We start from the raw sequence: 9,482 nt of genomic DNA on the forward strand, positions 1-9,482 counted from the left end.
AGGACAATGGAAACAGGGGCAAGGAAAAACTCCCTGTAAGTCAGGAAGAAACCTTAAGCAGAATAAGGGGGGTGCCCATCTGCTTGACGTTGGCCGGGAAGAGATGGGATGGGGGGATTGGGGAGGGTTGTGTGGCAGAAGGGGAAGGGAAACAACAAGTGTTGTACACAGCATGCATTTGGTAGATGTACATAATATACAAACATCCTATGGTATAAACTGTACATGATGCATATAAAAACAGCTAAGTGGGTTTTTACTGTGCTCATAGGGTTACTGTTACAGGGGAAGGAGTGTTGGAACAGAAAAAAATTGTCGGTGGTGGCAATAATATATATTGCATATAAATGCTAGCATAAGGTATGGGATAGAGTAGGTGTACGGCAGTACAGTGGTGATGGGAGCATGTTGGCCGAGGGTTTCTACAGGTAGATCAGGTGAAGAGACTACAGCAGCGTCCCATAGTGACAGGCACGTGCACAGATAGACCCCAAGCGGTGCTCAAGCACCTGCCCTTTTGCCCTGGATGAGAAAAGTGCCCATATTTTAGAATAAAAATTACTCTCTCTGTCATCAATTTCCCCCAAATGTGTTTTGATATCTGACGGGGAATTTATTTGAGTTCTTGTGAGAATTTCGCCCCGAAATGCTCGACGGCGCACAAAAACCACCGCCACGCCCCTCCCTCCTCCTCCTCCACTTATGGAGTGCTCATGCAGTGCTGAGCGCCAGGCCAAACGGCTGCAGCCTACTTCTTCACTGACCCGCAGCATCAGACGAACAGGTAATGTAGGTGTTTGTGCAATCCCTCAACGTTGTTTGGTGATAAATGAACCACAACATTAGCGCAGCTGAAAACATTACGTTGCAACTGCTCTGACGTTTCCTAAGAAATAAACACACAAAAAACTCACAAAATACGTGATTTCAAAGCCTTGTCCAGCTGACATTTGTCATGTTAAATTGAAGAGAGAGAGGAAGAGAGATACAGGCAGACAGACAGACAGACAGACAGACAGACAGACAGACAGACAGACAGACAGACAGACAGACAGACAGACAGGCATGCAGGCAGGCTGACAGACAGGCAGGCATGCAGGCAGGCTGACAAAGAATGTAAAGGCAGTTTTACTGTCCTACTAAATTAGACAAGTTCACTAGTTTTGTTTAATTTAAAATATTATTGAAAAGAAAGGTAGGTCTTAAGTTGAGCTACGTACATGACAGTCTGGTGAAGTATATTGTGCTATATTACTGTATTAGTGTAATGCTGGTTATGCTTCAACTCTGTCAGAAAACAGTTAAAAAAAATGTGTGTGTTCTATGTTGTCAGCTTTATAGAGATGATGTAAGTCACTCTTGATTATGCACAACATTGATTTATCTCCTTTACAAAATTTGCAGCATAATGCCAATGATGATTTGAGTTAGTTTGTTAACAAAAAATAAATATATAAGTTGAAAATATCCTATCGTGTTTTTTATTTATTTATTATTTTTAATTTCATGAATCTAGGTTCAATTTTATTATATCAAATAAAACATACTTGTTTTTTGGCCAGCGTTGATTAGAAATGCAAGTCAGTAACATCTCAAAGACATTCTGGTTTGAGAGTGAGGGAGAAAGAGATAGATTGAGAATGAGAGAGAGAGAGAGCGAGGATGATTTTGTAGCATGCTGTATTACACTGCTGTCACTGTGGGCCTCAGAGCACAGTAGTACACAGCAGAGTCAGACACATGTAGATTCTGGATGATCAGAGGAACTGAGCTGGAGGAGAAGTTTAGTTTTGCGTAAAATCTCTCATTAAACTCAGTGCCATTATCTCCTGACCCATATTTATCTCTTCTCAGTATAAATTTGGGAAAATCATTTGGGCTCTGTTTGTACCAGAACAGGTTGGGATTAGTAGAAGAACTCTCATATACACAGGGCAGGATCACTGTTTCTCCTTCAAAACTGATCACATGGGACTCCTGCTGATGAACCTGATCTCCTTTGGCTCTGCATGCTGTTGAAGATATTACACACATTTACAAAACTGAGGATGTTTGAATTTTACCAACATGAAAACATCAGTGATGATTGAGTAAGCATTAAATATCTTAAATATCTTACCTTCAGAAACTAATACAAGAATAAGCAGCATTTTCACCTTTTCATTCATGATTGTGTGTCTGTGTGATGGTGCTGCTGAAATATATCTTACTGACAAACAGGGAACTCTTCTATAATGCTCACTGTAGATAGAGGCACACAGGCATTGGTGATGACCCTTCTATTTAAAGTTGTTACGCATCTACATCCTGATTGTAGGCAAATTGTAGGCTGAACTCTCCGACCAGATCAAAACTGTGAGAAGGATGTGTTCAGTCTCTGTTTAACTGATCACAATATCCTGAAAGATGCTGCCATCAAGTGGCCATGTCCCTTATTACTGCACTATAGTCTATTAAGTCTCAGCCACCTCAGGCCAAGTATATTACATTGTAATTAAAGAGTTTTTTATTTTTATTTTTTTAAGTAGTAACATTACATGTGTTAACAAAAAGAGGCAGACACATTTTACAAGATGTGAATTACACCAATGGGAAAGTAATGTAAGTTGCTTTGAGTATCGGCTAAATGTAAATGAGAGCAATCAATCAATAATAATGAGTATGATGAGAAATGTTTTCTTACTGCAGTATTTAAAGATCAGAATGTGTAAGAGATTTGCCCAGAGGGTCATGACTGCTCTGTGTGATAACTGAGCTGCGAGATTGGAGCTCTAATGTCTGTTTCTCAGCTCTGAAAGAAGAATGATAACATTGTCATCTATTGAACATGTAGTGTTGAAATGTCACCCCATCATGGTTCCCAGTGGAATTGCAGTCAAAGGGCAGCTTTGTATTATGCCTTACAGTAATATGAATAATATTTCTATTATTCCTTATAACTCACTAATAGACATGGGCTCTTGCAGAGGTTCAGTTACTTTAAAAACACAGGAATGAAGGAATTGATGATTACAATAGTGACTATTTATGGAATCATAATGTATGGGCATGTTTCTGATAAGAATGCATGTTTTCATTTAATTTCTTTAATCTCTGCGGGTTGATACCACTCTGCGCAGAGTTTCTCAAAGGAGAGTATAAGGTATGATGTATGTCATCTCATGTCACGTCATGTCAGTTTTTGTATGACAGTTTGCCAGTTTCCTTCACTGTGGGCTTCAGGGCACAGTAGTAGAGAGCAGAGTCTGAGAGTTTAGCAGAGGAAATGTCCAGAAACATCTGATTCCTCTCCTTATTCATTCTCCCAGAGAATCGCGGTTCCACTTCTGATATTTCTGTCTTATCAGGACTAGTGATGAACAAGAGAAACTGGGGTGCTGATCTTGGATACTGGCGATACCACTGTAGATAGTTACCCGAGCTGTAGTTACAGGAGAGGGTTACATTTTCTCCTTCCAATATGTTGAGTTCAACACTGTTTTGAGTGATTGTATTCCCAGGTTTCACCTGCACAGAGGGGGGAAAAAAGATGCTAAAAATACTGAATTTATATTGTTTATTCTCTTATGACTGTTTCTTCATTATTTTACTTTGACTTTCTGTTTACCTGAAAAGTCCATGAGTAATATGCCCAGAAAGAAGATCATTGTGGAGGTCTGCAAATCCAAGGTCTACACAACTTGAATGACAGTCCTTTCAAGATTCTCATGGGTAGCATGAAGGCATCACGATCTTCTATTTCTAGCTCCTCCCTCTTGTCTAAACAGGAAAGGCTTTGTGAGAAGCTGACTGGTACATTTCCACATAGTTTGCTTAGGAAAGGTTATGTCTGTATTTCATATGTGTCATAAGTGTTTGTAGTAAATGTTAGGTGAATAGATTCTAGATAATAAGCAGTTAAGTTACACTTGAACAGAGGAGTCGCGATTGTTGCAGTAAATGCCAGTAGGTGTAAATTTATTGTGATGTACATGCATTTCACATGCACTCACATTCACATCCCTCAGTGCCAGTCATGTTTTTGTATGGCAGTCTGTGGTTTTGTGTCACTGTGGGCCTCAGAGCACAGTAGTACAGTGCAGAGTCAGAGACTTGAACAGAGGAGATCTCCAGGAAGACTTGAGTTTTCTCTTTGTTTAGTTTCACCATCAGACGAGGATCTACTTCTGACCTTTTGGGTTGTCCAGTGCTGTGTAGCATGATCACAAGGAACTGAGGAGCTGATCTGGGATACTGGCGATACCACTGTAGACTTACTGCTGAAGAGTAGCTGCAGGATAAGGTGACATTAGATTTCTCCTCTATTGAGACTTCAGTTCTGTCTGGAGTGATTTTATTTCCCATACAGACACCTGAAAAGAGAAAGAACGAACTATAGTGAAATGTCATCTCAAATGTAAAATAATTTATAGATGATTTGTCAAAATACAGTGCCCTTTGATATCCACATTTCTGTTCATTTTGTAAGTACCTGCTAAGATACTGAGACAAAACACTCTGTGAAGTAACATTGTAAATGTCATCACCAGAGTACCGCTACAATAGGTAGCTATGCTGACAAATGTCCTCGTCCAGTAGCATGAAAGGAGAATCATGTGTGGCATGAAACACTGACTGAAGTTATGTGATCAGTCTGACTCTGAGGAGACTTGCAGGAGACTCCCTTATGACTGACACACCACTGACACATGACTCCTCCTTGTGGTTGAAATGAGAATTAAAGCATGGCAACATATTTTAGTTGTAATTCTCTCGTAAATTTGAAAGCCTTATTTACATGTCTCATTCCTAAGAAAACGTTTGAGCTCAGTAATTATCTTAAGTGAATTCAAATTGATAATTGAACTGTTAAAACATACAATGTTAAGCATTAAGCACCTGGACTAGTGAATGGTTTATCCTCTTCTTACTTGTTGTTTACCTTCAATGATTTGAGATGTTTTCCCTGGCTATAGTGTAACTGAAAAGCAATAGGGTTTTTGATTGGTGGCTTTTGCTCAGTCTTCCATATTGGATTCAATTAAAGATGTAGCTCATTAATAAATGTTACCTGCTATGGCTATGGAGATAAGCACTGAATAGAGCAGAATAGTAAACTCCCACAAGGTTCACAAAACACATCTTTGTTACAAATATAATTTCAGATGTGTCATGTGAGCTCCTCCTTTAGAACCATGCCAGAGTAGCTGTAGTGTCTCTCCATAGGGATCTCTGTGTGAAGGTTTGAAGAGGAAAAACAGTGACCATTTGTTTCATAGATAGGGACTGTGTTTTACTGAGAATCATTTACAATATAGTGAATAGATAGTCTGACAATGCTATTTTTGTTTTGTGTTATTTAGTTTTTTCTTTAATCAGATTACAATTTACTTTTTTTTCATTAGATGTGTTGATTGATGTCTAGAAAATGTTTGTTTTTTTCTGTTGACTCATGCTTGATGAAAATGGGTGGGAGTCAAACCTTTTAACAGTATGCTGAAACATGAAAAAATAATTTCCAGAGCACAGTGCCTTTTCATGAATATTTGCATGCCTTTTTCCTCCATCTTAGCTGTGAGGGTTTTTGTTCAGTGCAGCTGGGTTTCCTGGCACTGTGGGCCTCAGGGCACAGTAGTAGACAGCAGAGTCTGACACTTCAGCAGATGAGATCTCCAGTGAAACTTGCTTTGCTGTTGTGTCATGCTTGATTGATATCCCAGGAACAGGAGGAGTTGCATTGTTTATGTAGCCTTGATAATCCAGAATGAGAAACTGTGGCACTGAGTCAGTGAACTGGCGATACCAGTGCAGACTGTCAACAGATCCATTGTACTTGCAGCTGAGCTGAACATTTCCTCCTTCTATCACATGCTTCACTGCAGTGTTGGGGACAATAGAGTTTCCAGCACTCTTACCTTTTATCAGAGGGTTTAACACAAATATCAGTATGTAATAATAATAATAATACATTCATTATTTTTGAATATGTTCTGCTATTTGATACTGCAGTGCAATATGTAGATAAAATAGAAGTTTTCTTACCCAAGAAGGTTGAAAACAGTATCACTATTAGAAGAATCATCATGGAAGAGCACATAGTTCATGTGTGAGGCTGGGATGCAGATCTGTGTGGATTCAGTTCTTTCCACTCAGGCACTTTCATCAGATCTCACCATGATGCTGTCTGTCTGTTCAGCTCCTCCCCTGACTGGTAGAGAGGATTGGTCATGAGCTGCACTGTGCCTTTACTGGTCAGGATAGTAACACAGTAGTGGAGTAATTTTACTAATGGAGTAATTCCACATATTCTGGTTTACTGCATTATCATCTTTGTAAACCAACCTTTTGGACCTTTGTTTCATAATGACTCTGGTTTTGACAATTCTCTCAGTGGCCTCTCTTAGCTATTCAGAGTATTAATCCTCAATGGCTCAAATGATCCCTTTGCTATTTGATGGTTTCCTGGGATTGAAATCCATGTCCCAATCACTACCTCAGTCTGCCCTCCCCTGCTCTGCTCATCTCATCTCAGCCTCGTGCACAGACGTACCTACTTAAATATTCTGAACTATCACTTTGCTCTTTGCAAACACACACACACACACACACACAGAAGCACAACAACACTATTTTGCACTATCCATCCACACAAGCACAATACCATTATATTTGTTTGATCTATCCACACCAGCAGCACAAGAACACTTCCCTCCTAAACAGCCGACAATCACAATCATTGTATTCTGTATCATTGTATTCTGTATCATAGGGTCACACAAATTACTGTATCAGTAAACACTCTGTGTTATTATGTTCTCCCTACGTATATTTTTGTGATTTATGTATGTATGTCGGTGAGGTGTATAAGTGTCTATCTATCTATTTTAAACTTCCAAAAAATATAATTTCTCAAGGAAAAGTTACATTTTCTTCAAATGAATAGTTTATCATCAACAACTTAGTAATTAGTTCATATGAATGGCGTGAGATAGTTTGTCACCCTTTTATCAACTTGTCAAAATCAACTTGTTATAGTAATACAGTATCACACTCTTTAAACAGAAAGAACACCTCTATCAATAGATACTGTCCATGTGACTAGGAAACCTATGTTTTTGTATGAGCACTGAGTGTGCAGCTGTCACTGTGGGCCTCAGAGCACAGTAGTACACAGCAGAGTCAGACGCTTGTAGATTCTGGATGGTCAGAGGAACTGAGTTTGAGGTGAGATTGGCCTCAAATCTCTCTTTGAATGTTTCATCATTAGACCCGGATGTTAAATATCTCCACAGTATGTATGCAGGGATTCCATGAGGTTTCTGTTGGTACCAGAACAGGTAGGCCTGTCCTGTGCTGGTGTAGGTACAGGGGAGAGTTACTGAATCTCCCTCAGAGGCAGTGAGAAATCCTCCTGGCTGACCAACAGAGTCTTCACTTCTGCATTCTGAAACCATAAAAACCACTAAGTTGAACAAATTACATCTACAACATCTAGCAGTACATCATGTATCTTCAGTTGAAAGTTGAAAGTGGTAAGGACACCTACCAAAATAAAATAAAGTAATGAGAAATAATTTCCCCAGGCTAGGTTCCATGGTATAACAGGTCCGATGTTCATCAACAGATTCTCTTTTCAGTGTGTCAACACTAATTCCTAGCAGTTTTGTGGATCCAAAGTGTTTCTACATGCTTAATAACATAACAGATTTGAATACTGTATGTACTGGTCTTTCTGAGGAAGGAAGTGTAATGTTGCCACCTTGTGGATGAAGAAGGGTTTGAAGCTTTTTAGAATTAATTCTCATGATTGCCCAACATGTCCATTTTCTTAAATGAAAATGCATTATGCCACGCTAGCAATGTTACCACCTGGTATGAAATGCATAAATTAATGTTCCTGGATGTTTGCCTTCAGAAAGAAAAATCATGTTAATGTGTATTAAATGTATAAATGTTACCTGCAATGGCTGTGAATAGAGCAGCATAGTAAACTCAACAAGGTTTGTGGGAAGTGTTGAAAGTGTTAAGTGTTGAAATGCTGCCCCATCATGGTTCCCAGTGGTATTGCAGTCCAAGGGAAGCATTGTATTCTGTCTTGTGTAAAAACAAAAAACATATTATTGAAAAGGCTGAATACAAGATGTATTCGGACAGTACAACAAAAACTATTCCTAGTATTTCTTATGATTCAGTGGTAGACATTGGCTCTTACAGAGGTTCAGTTACTTTACAAACCCACAAATGAAGGTATTGATGTTTACAATAGTGACTATTCATGGAATCATAATGTATGGATGGGTTTATAATACAAATTAATGTATTTATTTAATGTCTTAAATACATGCGGGGTGTTACAGCTCTGTGTAACGTTTTTGGAAGGAGAGTGAGGTATGATGTATGTCATCTCATGTCACATCATGTTAGTTTTTGTAAGACAGTTTGCCAGTTTCCTTCACTGTGGGCTTCAGGGCACAGTAGTAGAGAGCAGAGTCTGAGAGTTTAGCAGAGGAGAGCTCCAGAAACATCTGATTCCTCTCCTTATTCATTCTCCCAGAGAATCGCGGTTCTAAGTCTGATTTTTCTGTCTTATCAGGACTAGTGATGAACAAGAGAAACTGGGGTGCTGATCTTGGATACTGGCGATACCACTGTGGCGTTTCACTACTGGATGCAGTATAGCTACAGGATAAGGTGACATTAGATCCGTCTTCAGTGTAACTTTGATTTTGATTTGATGTGATTTTATTTCCCAAATTAATACCTGGAAAAGACAGAAAATATTGGAAGGTATATGAAATAACTGAAATATAGAATAAGAATTAGACTGCTGATTTACTGTTGAAAACATCTGTGCACTTATGTCCTATTGCAAACTATCTACATCTTATACTTAGAATTCATACCTGCTGCTGCACTGAACAAGATAAGTCCATACAGCAACATGGTGTGGGCTGCTTCAAGAAAGTAAATCCAACACTGAATGGTTGACACTTTTAATGCTCCTCTCAGACTACACAAAGCTCCACCTTCTCCTTATCACACATACATCAGCAGGTGTGAGCAGCTTTCCTATCAGAAGTCATTTGGTAAGATTCAACTGATCTGTACTGCGCTTTGATACTGACTGTGATGACTTTAATAATGGAACAAATTTAGGCACAATGTCCCACTGTGCCATGTTTGTAATAAAAGAGCATCCATATCTGCACTTCATAGACTTCCAGGCAGGTACCTTTCTTTGTACTATAAGTGAACTCACAGAGAACCTCCAGCTAAGTATGTTCCATTAATAAGCTATCACTGTAATGTATTATTTATTCATTTTGGTAATTAAAAAATATGGTGCCTTTGTGTAATTCAAATAAACAGCTAGTTTCATGACAGTGCCAACCCGTTTTAACAAATAAGTATGCTGAAACATGAAAAAATTATTTCAAGTGCACAGTGCCTTTTCAAGAATATCTGTATGCCTTTTTCCTCCATCTAAGCTGTGAGGGTTTTTG

General features: G+C 38.9%; 1 gene segment (V, D, J or C); it reads right to left on the reverse strand.

Moving 5' to 3' along the window:
• Nucleotides 1-5,547: 5,547 nt before the first annotated feature.
• On the reverse strand, nucleotides 5,548-8,525 carry LOC308363332 (T cell receptor alpha variable 13-2-like). The segment is given in 2 exons: nucleotides 8,423-8,525; nucleotides 5,548-5,894 (listed from the first exon to the last, which is right to left on the reverse strand).
• Nucleotides 8,526-9,482: the final 957 nt, after the last annotated feature.

Source organism: Sprattus sprattus (assembly GCF_963457725.1).
Source record: "Sprattus sprattus genome assembly, chromosome: 4".
NCBI classification, from domain to species: Eukaryota; Metazoa; Chordata; class Actinopteri; order Clupeiformes; family Clupeidae; genus Sprattus; species Sprattus sprattus.